The sequence below is a fragment of the Mercurialis annua genome, linkage group LG3 (assembly GCF_937616625.2).
Source record: "Mercurialis annua linkage group LG3, ddMerAnnu1.2, whole genome shotgun sequence".
NCBI lineage: Eukaryota > Viridiplantae > Streptophyta > Magnoliopsida > Malpighiales > Euphorbiaceae > Mercurialis > Mercurialis annua.
In genome coordinates, this window is record NC_065572.1 from 22,174,786 (window position 1) to 22,197,810 (window position 23,025).

Here is a 23,025-nt window from a genome sequence, read left to right on the forward strand (position 1 = left end):
TACGGTAAAACGACGGCGATTGAAACGATATCGATTGCGTACTGTTTTGCGAAAACCAAATTGGGATACATAGAGACGTGAGTCTAGAATATTTGAAACGAAACGGAATTGGTTTCGATCTACAAACGAACAAGAACGATCCAAATTACGGAAAGTCGTTTAAAAGCTATGACTGAAATCAATGAAGAACAAACTTACGGATAGAACACCAAGGTTTTGGAGAGGATTGGCAGCGATTTATCTCATAAAATTCACGAGTTTATGACGGCTAGGGTTGATGAATATGTGAAGAATGAAATTAGGCTTAGAATTGAATTAAATAGGATGAACGAAATTAACATGTGCAACAAAAATAGGAGGTATGCGGTGCAGCTGCTGGTCTCGAACGAGACCAGCTATGTTGCACTGGTCTCGTTCGAGACTTAAGGGTCTCCAACAAGACCATTATCCTTTCAATGATCTCGTTCGAGACCAAAGGTCTCGAACGAGACCGGATGCATTCAGCATAGGTCTCGTTCGAGACCTGTGCTGGGTCGAGAGGGGGAATTGGCTTTGGGCCAATTCCCTTGGATCTAAGGTAACCAATTTCTCTTAGGCCCAAAAAATAAGGAGACCAACCCAACTAGAGTCCAATCCTGATTACAAGTTACTCAAAAAAAAAAATCAAGTCACGAATTCACAAGTGACCCGTAATTAATACCGGGAACTCATAACAATAAAAATAAAAAATTTACGGGATATTTCAGAAACAAAACCAAACGTTTAAAACGTTACGAAACAAAACCAAGCGTTTCACCTTTATAGCAATTTAAGCCAAACGTTTACAAACGTTACGAAACAAATCCAAGCGTTTCACCTTTTTAGAAATTTAGGCCAAATGTTTACTAAAGTTCCGAAACAAATCCAAGCGTTTCACCTTTTTAGCAATTTAAGCCAAATGTTTACTAACGTTCCGAAACAAATCCAAGCGTTTCACCTTTTTAGCAATTCAAGCTAAATGTTTACAAACGTTCCGAAACAAATCTAAGCGTTTCACATCTTTAGCAATTCAAGCCCAACGTTTACAAACGTTACGAAACAAATCCAAGCATTTCACCTTTTTAGCAATTTAATCTAAACATTTACAAACGTTACGAAACAAATCTAAACGTTTCACCTTTTTAGCGATTTAAGCCGAAAGTTTAGAAACGTTACGAAACAAAACCAAACGTTTCACCTTTTTAGCAATTTAAGCCAAACGTTTACAAACGTTACAAAACAAATCCAAACATTACCCCATTTTAGCGATTTAAGCCAAACGTTTAAAACGTTACGAAATAAATCCAAACGTTTCACCTTTTTAGCGATTATGCCAAATGTTTACAAACATTATGAAACAAATCAAAAGGTTTCACCTTTTTAGCGATTGAAGCCAAACGTTTACAAACGTTATGCAACAAATCTGAACATTTCACATTTTTAGCAATGTAAGCCAAACGTTTACAAACGTTACGAAACAAAACCAATCCTTTCACCTTTTTAGCAATTTAAACCAAATGCTTACAAACGTCATACAACAAATCCAAATGTTTAGAAACATTACGAAACAAATCCAAACGTTTCACCTTTTTAGCAATTTAAGCGAAACGTTTACAAACGTTACGAAACAAATCCAAACGTTTCACATTTTTAGCGATTTAAGCCAAACGTTTACACAGGTTATGAAACAAATCCAAATGTTTCACCTTTTTAGCAATTTAAACCAAACATTGACAAACGTTACGAAACAAATCCAATTTTTTCAACTTTTTAGTAATTTCAGCCAAACGTTTACAAACGCTACGAAACAAATCCAAGCATTTCTCCTTTTTAGCAATTTAAGCCAAACGTTTCGCCTTTTTAGCGATTTACACCAAGCGTATGCAAACGATACAAAACAAATCCAAGCGTTTCTCCTTTTTAGCAATTTAAGCCAAACGTTTCGCCTTTTTAGCGATTTACACCAAACGTATGCAAACGTTCCGAAACAAATCAAAATGTTTCACCTTTTTAGCGATTTATGCCATAAGTGGTATTGGTCACGATTATTATTAGAGACAGGGCAGGGCTGGACATGAGGTATCGCTCAGTAAAACCCTAGTCTATAATACCGATTCGTGATGGTTTTCGAAAAGTAATTCAAATATTAATGATAAAGTTAAAAAGGTTTTCTGAAAATGTTTTATATAATATAATATATTTAATTTGCGAAAAAAATTCATAGTGGTTTTAGGCTTGCTACAGGTTCCGGAGCTACCACTCCCATTCCCTTGCGCCGGTCTCGGCTCAATAATTTGGGTCGTGACAATTGTGGTATCAGAGCAGTTGGTCCAGTTACCTCGTCTAATATGTGATTTCAAACAGTTGGTTCAGGATACAATTGTTTTGTGTGTGAGTCTACCTAGGAACTACTGCAGCACATAGGGATTCGAGTCATGTCTTGATCAGTTTTCGTTTGATTTTAAGATTTTAATTCTCCTCCCTACGATCTGAGTCTGTTAGTATGATCGATAGGATTGTTAGACGATATACGTATGCGAAAGTATTCTGCTTACATAAGAATGATCGATATATTATATGATCGTTGCGTATGATCATGTACGAGGTGGACAGTCGACATTATGCAACGCGATGACGAGGCTAGTGAAACGTGGATCTAGAGAAATGGAAGAATTTCCCGAGTTACGGAGTTCAAGGTTTAGAGAACTTACAAGGTGAAAGATTCGTGATTTATAAAGATTAACTATTTTAATGATTTTGAAAGTATAATTGTGCCTAGATTCGATATAGTAATATACTATTGCCATGACATGAATAGAATTGCATCACTACATACACATTAAATGAAAAGAATAGAAACTGAATTCATACATTAGTAGGACATGCATCATATGCATTATGCTCAGATAAGGGGTAAGTTATGGCAACTTTTTGGGGATGAGAGACGTCATCACCCTAGTGCACAATTATACTAAAGCTTAAAGAATTTAAACATGAATTTTGTAAAAGAATTAGTTTCTTTGGATTTCAAAGATTTCGAAATGGTTGCAACTATAATTGTTTTAATGTGAGTAGATCTAGACTGGAACTCTGTAACGAAGGGGAAATGTTTGAGATCTACCTACAAGCAACTCTCGAAGGTACAAAGAACGTGTACGAGAACACGAGCAAGAAGTTATATCTCGAAAAGACACAAAGATAGTCACAGGTCTGGGATCTATTATGAGATAGAATGATAAGATGGGCTTGAATGGTTAAGTATAATCCAGTGACCAGTGGACTAGGATGCCGTTATCTTTGAACGAAGAGATTAAAACTTTATGTTATGAGAGGATAGAAGTGCGAAAACTGATAGTTGAATATAGTAATCGATCTATAGCTTAAACCTTAGATACAGAAGCCAATCTCTATGTATGGATGATGCAAGTTTTACGCGATATCAGAAGATTGTTAAACCAACATATCTTTGATTGAACCGTTGGATCGGTTTAATATCGGAGTACAATATTCCTAAGAAGGTTGAATAGGAGTTGACCGTTGCGATCGTCGAACAGAGGACTAAGCGACAGCTTCATAAGACTATTCATAGGAGACTTGTACGGCTGAAAATAACCAACCTAGCCAACATACTACGAGAGTATAAAAAATAAAGACGTAAGATATGTATTAGATGTGGATGGAATGACATATAGGATTGATAAAGTTAAAAGATAGATCGTATATTGCGTAGACTATGTTAAAGAAGTTGGAAATTTGTGTAACAAGCTTTGCGGTTGGGCATTTTGACCAACAAATTAAAAGATAAGGACATGTACACGAAGTATAAGGTCACAAAATGAAGATAAGAAAGATGAAGTACGAAGAGTATAGTACGATAGCTATGCGATGTTGATGATGACTCTCAAAAGAAGACGAGGACGTTACATGTAGAAGAATAACATACTACTCATGATGAGGACTATATTAGACGTACACAAATCAAAAGTTCTATACATTAGGACTGGCGGAAGAATCAAAGTAAGTTAACACTTAAGATACATAATATATTATGAACGAAGATACCCGGATAAGGATATTACGATGAGCGAAGAAAGCAAGATATTAATGTATAAAAGGAAATTAAGTTATGATAGAAGTAAAAGAGAAAGGAAGATACAAGAGCCAATAAAGATAAAAGATCCTGATGTTTGATACGAGAAGTGACGAAGAATGTTACAATGGATTAACCACATGAGTGTAGTAATATCTCCCATTGGATATAATCAAGTAAGTGGATAGAAAGATATATAATAAATGAGTTAAAGAAGAAGAATGAATAGTTAATATTAGAATACCGCGAGTGAAGTCGTAATTTAAGGACGTTGATTGAAGTTCAAGGTATACTAGTTTGAATACAAAAGAGGACATCATACCAACGGGTGAAATGATGAGTTTGACATCATGTAGTTTCAAGATTAAGCGTTACATCAACTGTATCTAGATTAGAATGGCTAATGATGATATCAATCATTTTGAAGTATGGCCAAGAGTTTATTGACGATTTATAAGTAATTAGGATAAGAAAAAAAAGATATGTGGGATGTTAATGATTGATATTTTAATTTTCAAGAGATAGATGGAATAAAATCAAACATTCTAATGGCAGCGATGTTTATTTAGGATCCAAAATGTCTCGCAAGACTTCTAGGACGAATCAAGGCGATTAAATAGACAAATGACTGATATAAGGAAAAGATACAAAAAGTGTTATAAGGATCAAGTATAAGATTTAACACGGATTTTACTTGAAGAATCAAGAAATTTTAAAGGAATGCGATAATAGGATATAGAAATTAGTCTCATTGACATAACGAATGTCAGTAATGGATGCATCCCATAAATACAAGTAGATATTAATGTATTGGATGTTAAATTGATCTAGAGAAAATAACGTTTAACATTTTCATTAATAATTGGAAATATAACAACGAAAAGTAGAATGCGAGAACGACGACAAAGGAGTATGCGGGAGAAATTACGAAAGTTACAAGAGAGATAGTACTAATGCATCAAATTAAAATATATGAAAGCAAGTAATGAGTTGTTATAAGAATGAGTCATAAATAAAAGTATTTATAAAGAGTTCGAGTACAAGGAAAAGTACAAGAAGAAAACGAAGGGTTATTATAAAAGTTTATAAACGTCATTTTTACGATTTCAAGCGTAAGCTATCTACGGATTCATAAACCAACGTGAAGTGAATGGTTTTTACAAAGGACGTATAATAGAAAAGAGGCAAAGTACCTATCGAAAGTAATAGAGAGATGAATAGCCAGATTAACTAATTAAGTCTAATACCTTCTTGGAACCAAAGAGCTAACGAAGGATCGAACCAGAATTATTCAAGAATCTATAAGAACAATAATGACATGAGAGTATAACAACGTGAGGATTAAGATCAGATTAACATTAAGTGTCATTAGATAATGAATGTCTAGTGAAAATAATAAGTCACTAAGACAGAAAGCTATTGAAAGAACATGAAAGAACAATGATACTACGAGAGGTAGATCAAAGTAACATGAAGAATGGTTGTAGCTATTGACAAGGATGGGCTACAAAACTAATCTACGAATTTGGAAATTGGATATAAAATCTTAAATGAAGGAAAAGTGACACTAACTAGAAAAAGGAATGAAGTCAAAGGATCGAGAAATAAGATACGCCAGGGAAGATAAATGCTAAACATATCAAGTAATGCCAAGAGTGCATTCAACTTCATGAGATTAGGAAATCATGAAGTGTGAAAAGGAAATATGGTTTTAGACGATACAAGTTTAGGAAAACATATACAGACAGCACAATAAAGACAAACGTTCAAAAGAGATTTGACTTATGATACAAGATCATGAAGTCAATAAGCTAACCAAGCAGAGTGTCGACAAGAAACAAGGACATAACATCATTTCGTTCTATGATCAACTAGAGTGAAGTTATACATTATAATAAGATACATAACAATAAGAGAAAGGATATAAGAGTAAGATTAGTAGGAATATATGAGAAATAATTACTTTGGATAAGTAATTTATGTAATGCAAACAAGGAACCTTGCTACATGCAAGCAAGTGAAAAAAAAAACCCGTCAAGAAGCGACGACACACATGATTTCAAAGAACATGAGTTATAAAGATGGAAATTTGTAGTATTCACAAGAAATGAAGTCGCCAAAACTTGCGAGTAAAGTAGTAAGAGAATAAAGAACAAGATTGTTAGTAATTCCAGTAAAAAGAGCGACTGCGGTACGCCATAAGCAGGGCACTTACTTTCAGTAAGTGAATTGAACCACACAAAGAAGAGAATCTACCATAAGAAAGCTAAAAAGGATTAGTGGTAGTCGTGTCCAAACGACGTCAAATATATGGAAAAGGAGTAAGCGTGCAATGCAACGGATGACATAACATTTGAACACATTTTTGCTAACAACAGTTCATTAGAATGGCCAGCCAAAGGCAAGCGATTCCGAGGAAGATGTATCTAATCCTTCTCGAGTGATTCAACCGCAAGCGGTGAAGATGACCGAAGAGCTATCGTATGAAGAAAAACCAGTAAAGATTATCTGTGTGAGAGTATGAAAGCTGCGGATAAAGAAGGTATATATGGTAAGAGTTCTTGGAAAAGTTAGTCCGTAAGAAGAGTATACGTGAGCAACATAAGAAGATATGAGGCAAAAATATTCGTATTAGTTTACCTTAGATACGTGGCAAAAGTTTTAAATTCGAGGACGAATTTATTTTGAAGATGGGGTGAATGTAATACCCCTAAATGTTTTAGAATAATTAAGTTGTGCCACGTGTTGTGAATTCCGATAAATTAAATTAAGAAGAATTTAATTTAATTATATCGGAATAATAGAATAATAGATATTGAGCGGATAAGGGGAAATTAAGGAAATAACTTCGAAAATTAATATAAAATAAATTATAATAATTATTTCGCCAGAGTTCACGAAATATTTTATTATATTTATGATAAAAGTCTCGAGTCAATCGGAGACTGTTTAAATTTTTGACACGGATACGTTTTGGACTAAATTGTAACTTTTGAAAAGTTCAAGAACCAAAATGTAAATTAGCCAGTTAAGCCCGAGAATAGCGATCAAAAGATTATTGATGTAAAATAATAATTTTAGAATTGTATTATTTATTTGGATATAAATAATACGTACTTAATTGAGTAAAGTAAATAATTAACCGTTTGTTTAAATTAGAAAGTTTATAAGAGAATTGGTTTAAGTTAAATAAATGAAGGATTAAAAGAATAATTTAACCAAACATATATAAGAAAGGAAATGAAGAAAGAAAGATCCAGAACTCATTACCATCATCAGCTCTCATTTTCATCTCTCGTTGGTTTTGAACGGTTCGTCGCTCGATCTCCGTTTCTCGTCCGTTTCCGACGTTCTATAGCTCAAAACGATCGTATTTCAGTGGCGAATCACGGTAAAATTGACGTTTTATTGTTTGGGTGGATGAATTTCACTGTACATCGAGTTAAAGTTTTAGGCCACGGAACGATTATATGTTTTTAAACGATATTAGAATTGAATTATAGCGTTTTGAATATAGATTAAGCATTTTGGATGCGTTAGGATCGTTTTTACATCGAAAACACGTCGGAAACGGAGCCGGGGTGAAAACCCGCGGCTGTGCGTTGCACAGTCCAACTGTGCGAACGCACAACATACTGTGCGAACGCACAGTCATGCACTGTGCGAACGCACAGTCATGCACTGTGCGAACGCACAGTCATGGACTGTGCGAACGCATAGTGAGACGTGCGCTCGCACAGTGTTTGGCCGATCGATACGTTTTGAAGAATTTGCCCGTTTTTGCGTAAAATTATGGGAATTGATTAGTTTATCGACTAATAATCAATTAGTTCGAATTATTTAACCTAACGAGGTTAAAAGAGAATTTATTTAAAATGGATATTTGAACCGTATACGAGTTAGATATCTTTTATCGGAATATACACGTGAGAGACACAATAATCGATAAGAGTAATGCGTCGTGTCTCGAGTCTATAATCAATCCTAGAATGGGATTCTGATATGAGTCAATTGTTTTGAAATAGTTTTAGATCCGGCAAGGCAAAGAGCCGCTACACCAGGAGCTCGGGAACCTAGACGTTTCTGAGCACCAGAGTATTTTTGGAATAAGCGGTCACTGTGAGTTTATACAAGTTTACTTTTAAAGTATTTATGCAAGCAGTGATTTGATATTGCTTTATGTCTGATTTGCATGTTTATAGTACGAAAATCTATATATGAATTGCATATACGCTTGATTTGAAACCAGTATTGATCCGATGGAACGTGCTACCTATTGAGCGGCAATAGGACTGCGTGATCACAAGTTTTAATTTGATATAGCTATGAATACGATAAAGAATACGAATTTCAAAGTTGGATATACGAATGCGGTACGAGAGTGAACTCGGTTACAGTGTAACCTGAGCCCCGTATCTAGTAGGTTGGACCTACCAGTGGGTTGGACCCACCATTGGAATAAAGAGATTTTTCGCGACTGACGTGGTTGAGTGTGAATCCTCCCGGGTCAGACTATTGGATAAGTTTTCTTCTGAGTACATATGTTTAGCATGTTCGAGGATTAGGGTTTCAATCGGATCTTATACTTGGCTGCATATAATTGAATATTGTTTTATTTTTTATTTGAATACTTATTAGTAAACTTATGAACTCACTCAGTATATTCCCATATACTGACCCCTCACAGTCTTTCCTTTCAGGTGAAAGCATTGTAAAGGATGGACTTCCATTTCTTGTTTTGGAAGTCTACAGTAGTTGAAGTATGTGTCAAAGGATGTATCACTTCATAACGCTGCAGTATCCCGTAGACGTCTGTTTGTGAATAATGTTGAAGTCAAAAGGTATATATATATTTAATTTTAAAGAATGATGTTTACTTCCGTTTGATTTCTTTAATCAATTTCCATAAGTGGTATTGGTCACGATTATGATTAGAGACAGGGCAGGGCTAGACATGAGGTGTCACTCGGTAAAACCCTAATCTATAATAACGATTTGCGATGGTTTTCGAAAAGTAATTCAAATATTAATGATAAAGTTAAAAAGGTTTTCTGAAAATGTTTTATATAATATAATATATTTAATTCGCGAAAAAATATTCATAGTGGTTTTAGGCTTGCTACGGGTTCCGGAGCTAACACTCTCGTTCCCTAGCGCCGGTCTTGGCTCAGTAATTTGGGTCGTGACACGTACAGTATATATTTAATATTAAAAGAGGAAATCACACGCCTTACGTTTTTTTTCCTCTTCTTTGCAAACTTACTCTATTAAAGTTTGTGTTGTCAAGCGTACATAATCTTGACTTTTTCTTTTTATAAATACGCTTTTCCTTGATCACTTGGTTACATGTTTCTATTTCTTGTCCATGTGCAAACTTCTATTTTTTAATTTGACATTTTTTTTGGATGTCCAAAAATTAACACAGGTAATCATTAAATTACTAACTTCAAAAAGTTACCACTAATTGCAAAAAATACATAAATTTACCATTAATTTCTTAATTTGATATTTTTACTTTTGAATTGTTTTTCACTTATTTTTAATAACTTTTCAATTTTTCATATTTTATATTTATTTGGTGAATGTTTTAATATATAACTTTTTTATATTATTGAAATATTATTTTTAGTTGTATATGAATAATAAAGTTGTATTTTAAAGACATATATTTAATCTTCATCTAATAGTTGATTCCATCTTCTTCGATTACTTTTATTTTTATTTTATTATTAATTTAGAAAAATACTTTTATTTTTATTTTATTATTGATTTTGAATTTTTCCTGATTGTTCTTTAGTTTTTCTCTATTTTTTTCTATTTCTCTTTGTTTTCTTTTTAGTTGGTCATAAATGTTTTATTAATTTATTTTAAAATTAATAATTTTTGGGATGGATTATTTTTATTAGGAGAAGTGATAAGAAGAGGGATATATTTACTACTCCTTCCGTCCATTTTCAGTTGTCACTTTAGACTATATTGGTAAGATTAAGAAATTGCTTCTTTTATATTAAATTACAAACATAAAGACTAGTATAACCCTATTTATAAACTCCACCATTAAAAAAATTAGTTTTAAAAATAGAATTATTAACTCACTATTAGATGATTTAACTTTAAAAATTGAACTATCATTTAATTATGTAATTTAATAAAATGGTCAAATTTGGAATACTATTGTAAAATTCACATAAAAATCTGAAAGTGACAACTATTGATTGATAAAAATATAGGTTTAAAGACAAAACTAAAAATAAATGGAGGGAGTAATAAATTTAACTTCTATCGCAATTTTATTTGCTCTTTGATTATTTTGTAGTTGCTATATAGTTGCTTTTTGGTTTCTCCTTTCTTACTTCTTAATTTTTTTTAATTGCTCCTTAATTAATTTTTAATAGCTTTATAATTATTTTTTAATTGTCTTTTATTGCTCGCTCTTTAGTTGTTTAACTACTATATATTTAATTGTTTTTTTATTTCTTTTTAGTCTATTATTGGTTGCTCTTTAGTTGCTTATTGATTATTTTCCAGTTGTTGATGTTTTAATTATTTTATTTGATTTATTTTAGTTGTTCTTCAGTTATTAATTGCAGTTTTTTATAAATAAATACATTACGTCTTCCATAGTTTTTTGATAATTAAAATAACTAAATAAATATATTTAACTTTATTTGTCAAACTCGATTCATAAAGTAATAAAATTTACATTCAACTTATATATATAATAATTTAATCCGTTATACAACTTAATAATGTAGTTATTGACTGTATTAAAGTTAATTAAAAAACATAAAAAATTAAATATTAAAAAATTTATTTAACAATATTTACAATGATTAAATTATATAAAAATTATGAATTTTATTAAAATTTAAAAATAAATCTTATTTGATATTGTATAGAAAACATATTATATATATATATATATATATATATATATATATATATATATATATTCACATACATACATACATATATATGTTTGTATAAACTCCAATGTTTAAATTATGCTAATGTCGATAATTTTAATTAGCTAAATATAATAAATAATAAATAAATGGTTAAAAATTTATAATTAGATCAAAAAAATTTAAAAGGATATAAAAATATTATGTTTTTCAACTTTAAAATGATGCTCATGATTAAGGTTTTTTAAGTGAAATATTGAAAAGAATGTAATTACAATAATTTATGAAAAAAAAATGACAGAGGCAACAAAAAATCTACCAACGAGCAATCAAAGAGCAACAAATTTAAAAAATTAAAAATCTTATAAAAAATAGTCATCCTTCTTTAAAAATTGAAGATAATATAATTATTTTCTTATGCTCTTGTTGCACACATGTATAATATAAATGAGGTGTACACATTTTTAAAATATTATTTAGATTATTTATATTTTCATATTTCATAAAGAATATTTATTAAATAAATTAAATGATATTTAAAAATAAAAAATATAAGAAAAACTATATTATTGATAAGTGTAAAATTAGATAAGAGTTATAAATATATTATTATTTTAAAAAAATAATGATAAATATTAAATAAAGAAAAATAAAAAAATTTAGACTAGAAAGGGTTTTGATACAAAGTAAAAAAACAAGTGTTCATATATAAAAATAAATAAATATTTAAAGATAGATAAATGTCTTACCATATAAATAAATTTGTTAAATATTTGACTTAAAATTAAATATTTTCATTTTAATAACAACAATAAACAAAATAAATTTAAAATGTTTCTTAATGATTAATTTTTTTTATTATTCATTTGTTTTAAATTTTTATACAGTTATTGTTCAAATTAAAAAATTAATTTGGAGTAGTTAGATTTTTAGAAATAGAGAAAAATATGAAAATTAGAAAAAAATGATCGAACCAAATTTTTTTCAAAAACAAAGTTTCACGACAAAAAACATAAAATTTAAAATAAATCAAATTTGCAGTTAATTAAGAAAGAAAATTCATATAATATAAACATAATATTACATAATATTCTTAATGATGGTGAAACAATAACTGTTGTTAATTTGTTTTATGGATATAATATGTGAAATATGGTCTCTAGAAATAATAACAAGTGTCAGGTATCTTCTCTTTAATAAGCGTGCAAATACAAACAAAAAAGAAAATAAAGCGTATATTTGCTATCTTTTTAGTGATAGAGTATTTTTGGAAAGGCCTAACCCGAATCAGGCATTTATACATTTAACCCATATTAAAATAACAATTTACTTAATAAAGCGGTAAGTAGTAAGTACAAACTCATTGCTTGCTAATCCACGTGATAAACTGACAAGCAACTACTCTTGATTCGTCTCCGAAGCATGAATAGTTGACGGGTCTAAGCAATATAAATAATTATTAAAAACAGACCCTAACTCTAGAGAAAACTAGACACTACATAGGACTAGCACAAATAACATGTCGGAATAAAACAATCTAGAGCAACACAAAATACCCAATAGGTAATAATGCACAATCAATACAGATTTATTGAGTTCTTGTTTTAAAAATGCAATTTATAAATATTATTTAACAAATTTTAAATATTAAATAATTTCCAAATAGTGGGTTAGTCGAGTTACCAATAACTACCAAACTAACCTCACTTGTCGGGTGATCCAAGTCTAACCCGACTCAAAACGTTTATCAAATATAAACCTGAGTTTATATTTATTAAGATAACTTGATAAAATAATAAACCATTAAAATAGAACTCAATTACTTCGAATTCAAGCAACCCAAGTTACAAACGAAAAATTTAATTAATTAATTAAGTTTAAAAATGTTTAAGGGCTAAATTGTAATTTAGCCAATTTCATGCCAAATTGATATTCGAAATTAAATATAATTATTTTTGTTTATAATTCAAAACGAAATATAAAGTTAATAACCAACAACTTAATCAAATAAGTTTTAAATATCATTCAATTTTTCTTGATATTTGAAAACAAATATAATTACCCGATTAATTATATTAAATTAAGTTTGTAAAAACACTTATCGTTTACAATTTAGCAATTTATAAATTAAAGCAAGATTGAAAGTTATTATCAACCAAAATCAATAGTTAAAAACTAGAAGGATTCATTTTGATTTAGCCAAAATAATTTGATGATCACAATGGCCATTTAGCCATCATCTTCATTTTAAACAAACAACTCCCACCATTACACCAAGAAGTTACAGCATCAACATTAAACCTTATGCATGAAGATTCAAACAATAAAGAAACATTAATCATCGAGAAGAGACAACCTAGAAGCTAAAGCAAACCCTTAAGCATGATCATAGGCATTATGTTTGATCTACACAGCAACCACATAACGAACAAGAAACCGCATAATTTATAGCGTGGATTCGACAAATTGAAACGTCGACAAACGGATAGATTTATCACAACACTATCAATTTGTTTATGAATCACAACATTCCTAAAGATCTAACATCATGAAATATAACAAGATCAAAGAAAATCGAAAAGGAATGCATCGGAAGTAATAAGAAAGTATGAAACAGTTTACATGAACAAACAATACGGTAAAACGACGGCGATTGAAACGATATCGATTGCGTACCGTTTTGCAAAAACCGAATTGGGAAACGTAGAGACGTAAGTCTAGAATCTTTGGAACGAAACGGAATTGGTTTCGATCTACAAACGAACAAGAACGATCCAAATTACGGAAAGTCGTTTAAAAGCTAAAATGGAAAACAATGAAGAATAAACTTACTGATATAACACCAAGGTTTTGGAGAGGATTGGCAGCGATTTATCTAAGAAAATTCACGAGTATATGACGGCTAGGGTTGATGAATATGTGAAGAATGAAATTAGGTTTAGAATTAAATTAAATAGGATGAACGTAATTAACAAGTGCAGCAAAAATAGGAGGTATGTGGTGCAGCTGCTGGTCTCGAACGAGACCAGCATCCTATCAATGGTCTCGTTCGAGACCGGATGCATTAAGCACAGGTCTCATTCAAGACCTCTGCTGGGTCGAGAGAGGGAATTGGCTTTGGGCCAATTCCCTTGGGCCGAAGGTAACCAATTTCTCTTGCGCCCAAAAAATAAAGAGACCAACCCAACTAGAGTCCAATCCCGATTACAAGTTACTCAAACAAAAAATCAAGTCACGAATTCACAAGCGATCCGTAATTAATACCGGGAACACATAACAATAAAAATAAAAAATTTATGGGATATTAAAAAAACCAAACCGAACGTTTAAAACGTTACGAATCAAATCAAAATGTTTCAAATTTTTAGCGATTTAGGCCAAACCTTTACAAACATTACAAAACAAAATCAAGCGTTTCACCTTTTTAGCAAATTAAGCCAAACTTTTACAAACGTAACGAAAAAAATCCAAGTGTTTCACCTTTTTAGCAATTTTAAGCCAAATGTTTACTAACGGTCCCAAACAAATCCAAGCGTTTCTCCTTTTTAGTAATGCAAGCCAAACGTTTACAAACGTTACAAAACAAATCCAAGCGTTTCCCTTTTTAGCAATTTAAGCCAAACATTTACGAACGTTACGAAACAAATCCAAACGTTTCACCTTTTTAGCAATTTAAGCCTAATGTTTAGAAACGTTACGAAACAAAACCAAATGTTTCACCTTTTTAGCAAATTAAGCCAAATGTTTACAAAAGTTACGAAACAAATCCAAACGTTACCCCATTTTAGCGATTTAAGCCAAACGTTTTTAAACGTTACGAAACAAATCCAAACGTTTCACCTTTTTAGTGATTTATGGCAAACGTGTACAAACGTTACGAAAAAATCCAAACGTTTCATCTTTTTAGCGATTGAAGCCAAACGTTTACTAACGTTACGAAACAAATCCAAACATTTTCCATTTTTAGCAATCTAAGCCAAACGTTTACAAACGTTACGAAATAAAACCAAGCCTTTCACCTTTTTAGCAATTTAAGCCAAACGTTTAAAACATTACCAAACAAATCCAAGCGTTTCCACCTTTTTAGCAATTTAATCCAAACGTTTACAAACATTACGAAACAAATCCAAACGTTTCACCTTGTTAGCAATTTAAGCCAAACGTTTACAAACGGTACGAAACAAATCCAAACGTTTCACCTTTTTAGCGATTAAAGCCAAACGTTTATAAACGCTACGAAACAAATCCAAGAGTTTCTCCTTTTTAGAAATTTAAGGCAAATCTATACAAAAGTTACGAAACAAATTAAAGCCTTTCACCTTTTTAGCAGAAAAAAATCCAAGCGTTTCACCTTTTTAGCGATTTAAACTAATCGTTTACAAACTATACAAAACACATCCAAACGTTTCATCTTTTTAGCAATTTAAGCCAAATATTTACAAATGTTACGAAACAAATCCAAACGTTTAACCTTTTAGCGATTTAACCCAAACGTTTACAAACGTTACGAAAGAAATCCAAACGTTTCCCCCTTTTTAGCGAATTATGCAAAACGTTTACAAACGTTATGAAACAAATCCAAACGTTTCCCCTTTTTAACGATTGAAGCCAAACGTTTACTAACGTTACGAAACAAAACCAAAAAATTAAAACATTAGGAAACAAATCAAAAAAATTCACATTTTTAGCGATTTAAGCCAAACGTTTACAAACATTACGAAACAAAACCAATTGTTTCTCCTTTTTAGGAATTTAAGCCAAACGTTTATAAACGTTACTCAACAAATCAGAGCATTTCACCTTTTCAGCAATTTAAGCCAAACGTTTACAAACGTTACGAAACAAATCCAAACATTTCACTTTTTTAGCGATTTAAGCCAAACCTTTGCAAACGTATGAAACAAATCCAAACATTTCGTCTTTTTAGCGATTTAAGCCAAATGTTTACAAACGTATGAAGCAAATCCAAATTTTTCACCTTTTTAGCAATTTAAGCCAAATGTTTACAAACGTTACGAAATAAATCCAAGCATTTCACCTTTTAGCAATTTATGCCAAACGTTTACAAATGTTTCGAAACAAATTCAAGTGTTTCACCTTTTTAGCAATTTAAGCCAAACGTTTACAAACGCTACAAAACAAATCCAAAAGTTTCACCTTTTTAGCGATTTAAGCCAAACGTTTACAAACGTTTCGAAACAAATCCAAACGTTTCACCTTTTTAGCGATTTAAGCCGAACGTTTACAAACATTATGAAACAAATCCAATTGTTTTACCTTTTTAGCGATTTAAACCAAACGTTTACAAACGTTACAAAACAAATCCAAACTTACGTTTCACCTTTTTAGCGATTTAAGCCAAACGTTTAGAAACATTACGAAATAAAACCAAACATTTAAAACGTTACGAAACAAATCAAAATGTTTCTCATTTTTAGAGATTTAAGCAAAATGTTTACAAACGTTATGAAACAAAACCAAGCATTTCACCTTTTTAGCAATTTAAGCATATCGTTTACAAACGTTATGAAATAAATACAAGCGTTTCACCTTTTTAGCAATTTTAGCCAAACATTTACAAACCTTACGAAACAAATCCAAGCCTTTCACCTTTTTAGCAATTTAATCGAAACGTTTACAAATGTTACGAAACAAATTTTGCTATCTAAGCCAAATGTTTACAAACGTTTCACCTTTTTAGCAATTTAAGCCAAACGTTTACAAACGTTATGAAACAAATCCAAGCGTTACAACTTTTAGCAATATAAGACAAACATTTACAAACATTATAACACAAATCCAAATGTTTCACCTTTTTAGTGATTGAAGCGAAACGTTTTCAAATGTTACGAAACAAATCCAAGCATTTCGAAACAAATCCAAACATAAAAAGCGTTACGAAGCAAATTCAAACGTTTCAACTTTTTAGCGATTTAAGCCAAACGTTTACAAACGTTTCGAAACAAAGCCAAACATTTAAAACGTTACGAAACAAATCCAAGCGTTTCACCTTTGTATCACTTTAAGCCAAACGTTTACAAACGTTACGAAAAAAAATCAAACGTTTCACTTTTTTAGAAATTTAAGCCAAACGTTTACAAACGTTACGAAACAAATCCAAGCGTTTCACCTTTTTAGCACTTTAAGCCAAACTTTTACTAACGTTACGGAACAAAACCAAACATTTCACATTTTTAGCGATTTAGGCAAAACGTTCACAAACGCTACAAAATAAATCCAAACGTTTCAACTTTTTAGCGATTGAACCCAAACGTTTACAAACATTACGAAACAAATCCAAACGTTTCACCTTTTTAGCGAATTAAGCCAAACGTTTACAAACATTACGAAACAAAACCAAACGTTTCACCTTTTTAGCGATTTAAGCCAAACATTTACAAATATTACAAAACAAAACCAAACGTTTAAAACGTTACAAAACAAACATTACGAAATAAATCGAAACGTTTATAAATGTTAAGAAGCAAAACAAAACGTTTCACCTTTTTAGCGATATAAGCCAAATGTTTACAAACTTTACGAAACAGAACCAAACATTTCACCTTTTTAGCGATTTAAGCCAAACGTTTACATACATTACGAAACAAAACGAAATGTTTAAAACGTTACGAAACATATCCAAACGTTTACAAACGTTACGAAACAAAACCAAACGTCTCACCTTTTTACTGATTTAAGCCAATCATTTACAAACGTTACGAAACAAAACCAAACGTTTCACCTTTTTGGCGATATAAGCCATACGTTTACAAACGTTACGACACAAATCCAAATGTATTACCTTTTTAGCAATTTAAGCCAAACGTTTACAAACGTTACGAAACAAATCCAAACGTTTCCCCTTTTTAACGATTTAAGCCAAACGTTTACAAACGATACGAAACAAAACAAAATGTTTCACTTTTTTAGCGATTTAAGCCAAACGTTTACAAACGTTAAGAAACTAAACCAAACGTATAAAACGTTACGAAACTAATCTAAACGTTTCCAAAAGTTACAAAACAACCTCAAACCTTTCCCTATTTTAGCGATTTAAGCCAAACATTTATAAACGTTACCAAACAAAACTAAACGTTTGTAAACATTACGAAACAAATCCAAACATTTCACTTTTTTAGTGCTTTAAGCCAAACGTTTACAAACGTTACGAATCAAATCCAAACGTTTCACCTTTTTAGTGATTAATGCCAAATGTTTACAAACGTTACGAAACAAATCCAAATGTTTAAAACGTTACAAAACAAATCCAACTGTTTCACCTTTTTAGCGATTTAAGCCAAACGTTTACAAATGATACGAAACAAATCCAAACGTTTCATCTTTTAGCGATATAAGCCAAACATTTACAAACGTTACAAAACAAATCCAAGCATTTCATCTTTTTAGCAATTTAAGCCAAACGTTTACAAATGTTATAAAACAAATCCAAGCGTTTCACATTTTTAGCAATTTAAACCAAACGTTTAAAACGTTACGAAATGAATCCAAACGTTTCACATTTACAGCAATTTAAGCCAAACGTTATGAAACAAATCTAAATGTTTCACCTTTTTAGCGATTTAACCCAAACGTTTACAAACGTTGCAAAAAAAATCAAAACATTTCACATTTCTAGTGATTTAAGCCGAACGTTTACAAACGTTACGATACAAAACCAAACGTTTCACCCTTTTAGTGATTTAAGCCAAACGTTTACAAACGTTATGAAACAAATCCAAACGTTTCATCTTTTTAGCAATTTAAGCCAAACGTTTACAAACGTTAAGAAACAAATACAAACGTTTCACCGTTTTAGCGATTTAAGCCAAACGTTTATAAAGGTTACGAAAAAAAATCCAAACTTGTCATCTTTTTAGTAATTTATGCAAATTGTTTACAAACATTACGAAACAAATCCAAACGTTTCACCCTTTTAGCGATTTAAGCCAAACGTTTACAAAGGTTATAAAACAAAACCAAACGTTTCAACTTTATAGCGATTTAAGCCAAACGTTTACAAAGATTACAAAAAAAAAATCCAAACGTGTCACCGTTTTAGCCATTTAAGCCAAACATTTACAAACGTTTCGAAATAAATCCAAACATTTCCCCTTTTTAGCAATTTAAGCCAAACGTTACAAAAAAATACAAATGTTTCACAATTTTAGCTATTTAAGCCGAATGTTTACAAACTTTACAAAATCCAAACGTTTCACCTTTTTAGCAATTTAAGCCAAACGTTTACAAAAGTTACGAAACAAATCCAAACGTTTCGCCTTATTAGCAATTTAAGCCAAATATTTACAAACGTTACGAAACAAAACCAAACGTGTAAAACGTTACGAAACAAATCCAAACGTTTTATATTTTTAGCGATTTAAGCAAAACCCTTACAAACGTTACTAAACAAAACCAAGCGTTTCACCTTTTTAGCAATTTAAGCCAAACGTTTACAAACCTTACGAAACAAATCCAAGCGTATAACCTTTTTAGCAATTAAAGCCAAACGTTTACAAATTTTCGGAAACAAATTCAAGCGTTTCACCTTTTTAGCAATTTATGCCAAACGTTTACAAAAGTAATGAAAAAATTCAAGCGTTTCACATTTTTAGCAATTTACGCCAAATGTTTACAAACGTTACGAAACAAATCCAAACGTTTCACCTTTTTAGCGATTTAAGTCGAACGTTACAAACGTTACGAAACAAATCCAAACGTTTCGCCTTTTTGGCAATTTAAGCCAAACGTTTACAAACGTTTCGAAACAAATCCAAACGTTTCATCTTTTAACCCCAACCGTTTACAAATGTTATGAAACAAGTCCAAATGTTTCACCTATTTATCAATCAAAGCCAAACTATTGCAAACGTTACGAAATTTCAAAAGTTTCACCTTTTTAGCGATTTGAGCCAAACGTTTACAAACGTTACGAAAGAAATCCAAACGTTTCTCGTTTTTAGCGATATAAGCCAAACTTTTACAAACGTTACGAAACACATCCAAACGTTTCGCATTTTTAGCAATTTTAGCCAAATGTTTACAAACGTTATGAAATAAATCCAAACGGTTCATCTTTTTAGCGATTTAAGCCAAACATTTACAAAAGTTACGAATTAAAACCAAACGTTTAAAACGTTACGAAACAAATCCAAATGTTTCACCTTTTTAGCGATCTAAGCCTAACTTTAACAAACATTACGAAACAAATCCAAACGTTTCACCTTTTTAGCGATTTATGGCAAATGTTTACAAAGGTTATGAAACAAATTCAAATGTTTAACCTTTTTAGCAATTTAAGCCAAACGTTTACAAATGCTACGAAATTTCAAACGTTTCCCCTTTTTAACGATTTGAGCCAAACGTTTACAAACATTACGAAACAAATCCAAACGATTCCCCATTTTGGCAATTTAAGTCAAACGTTTACAAACGTTACGAAACAAATCCCAAAGTTTCACCTTTTTAGTGATTTAAGCCGAACGTTTACAAACATTACGAAATAAAGCCAAACGTTTAACTTTTTTTGCAATTAAAGCAAAATGTTTCCAAACGTTAGGGAACAAATCCTAACGTTTCAACTATTTAGCGATTTTAGCCAAATGTTTACAAACGTTACGAAACAAATCAAAACGTTTCATATTTTTAGCGATTTAAGCCGAACATTTACAAACGTTACGAAATAAAACCAAACATTTAAATTGTTACGAAACAAATCCAAACAATTCACCTTTTTAGCAATTTAAGCCAAACGTTTAAAAACGCTACGAAATAAATCCAAGCGTTTCACCTTTTTAGAAATTTAAGCCAAACGTTTACAAACGTTACGAAATTTTAAATGTTTCACCTTTTTAGCGATTTGAGCCAAACGTTTACAAACGTTACGAAACAAATTCAAACGTTTCACGTTTTTAGCGATATAAGTCAAACGTTTACAAACGTTACGAAACACATCCAAACGTTTCGCCATTTTTGCGATTTAAGCCAAATGTTTACAAACGTTACAAAATAAATCCAAACGTTTGTTCTTTTTAGCGATTTAAGCCAAACGTTTACAAACGTTACGAAACACATCCAAACGTTTAAAACGTTACGAAACAAATTCAAACGTTTCACCTTTTTACCGATCTAAGCCTAACGTTAACAAATGTTACGAAACAAATCCAAACGTTTCACCTTTTTAGCAATTTAAGCCAAATGTTTACAAAGGTTATGAAACAAAATCCAAACGTTTAACCTTTTTAGCAATTTAAGCCAAACGTTTACATACGTTACGAAACAAATCCAAGCGTTTCACCTTTTTAGCAATTTAGGCCAAACGTTTACAAATGTTACGAAATTTCAAATGTTTAGCCTTTTTAACGATTTGAGCCAAACGTTTACAAACGTTACGAAAAAAATCCAAATGATTCCCCTTTTTAGCGATTTAAACCAAACGTTTACAAACGTTACGAAACAAAACCAAACGTTTAAAACGTTACGAAACAAATCCAAACGTTTCACATTTTTAGCAATTTAAGCCAAACCCTTACAAACGTTACGAAACAAAACAAAGTGTTTCCCCTTTTTAGCAATTTAAGCCAAACGTTTACAAACGTTACGAAATAAAACCAAACATTTAAATTTTTACGAAACAAATCCAAACGTTTCACCTTTTTAGCAATTTAAGCCAAACGTTTAAAAACGCTACGAAACAAATCCAAGCGTTTCACCTTTTTAGAAATTTGAGCGTAACGTTTACAAACGTTACGAAATTTCAAACGTTTCACCTTTTTAGCGATTTGAGCCAAACGTTTACAAACGTTACGAAACAAATTCAAACGTTTCACGTTTTTAGCGATATAAGCCAAATGTTTACAAACGTTACGAAACACATCCAAACGTTTCACCATTTTAGCGATTTAAGCCAAATGTTTACAAACGTTATGAAATAAATCCAAACGTTTCGTCTTTTTAGCGATTTAAGCCAAATGTTTACAAACGTTACGAAACACATCCAAACGTTTAAAACGTTACGAAACGAATCCAAACGTTTCACCTTTTTAGCGATCTAAGCCTAACGTTAACAAATGTTACGAAACAAATCCAAACGTTTCACCTTTTTAGCAATTTAAGCCAAATGTTTACAAAGGTTATGAAACAAAATCCAAACGTTTAACCTTTTTAGCAATTTAAGCCAAACGTTTACAAACGTTACGAAACAAATCCAAGCGTTTCACCTTTTTAGCAATTTAAGCCAAACGTTTACAAATGTTACGAAGTTTCAAATGTTTTGCCTTTTTAACGATTTGAGCCAAATGTTTACAAACGTTACGAAAAAAATCCAAATGATTCCCCTTTTTAGCGGTTTAAGCCAAACGTTTACAAACGTTACGAAACAAAACCAAACGTTTAAAACATTACGAAACAAATCCAAACGTTTCACATTTTTAGCAATTTAAGCCAAACCCTTACAAACGTTACGAAACAAAACAAAGTGTTTCACCTTTTTTGCAATTTAAGACAAACGTTTACAAACTTTCCGAAACAAATTCATGCGTTTCACCTTTTTAGGAATTTAAGCCAAATGTTTACCAACGTTACGAAAAAAATCCTAGCATTTTACCTTTTTAGCAATTTAAGCCAAACGTTTACGAACGTTACGAAACAAATCCAAACGTTTCACCTTTTTTAGCGATTTAAACCAAACGTTTGCAAAATGTTACAAAACAAATCAAAACGTTTCGCCTTTTTTGCAATTTAGGCGAAACGTTTACAAACGTTTTGAAACAAATCCAAACGTTTAACCTTTTTAGTGATTTAAGCCGAACGTTTACAAACGTTACGAAACAAATCCGAATGTTTTGCCCTTTTAGCAATTTAAGCCAAACGTTTACAAACGTTTCGAAACAAATCTAAACAATTTACCTTTTAACCCAAACCGTTTACAAAGGTTATGAAACAAATCCAGATGTTTCACCTATTTAGCAATCTAAGCGAAACGTTTGCAAACATTACGAAACAAATCCAAGCGTT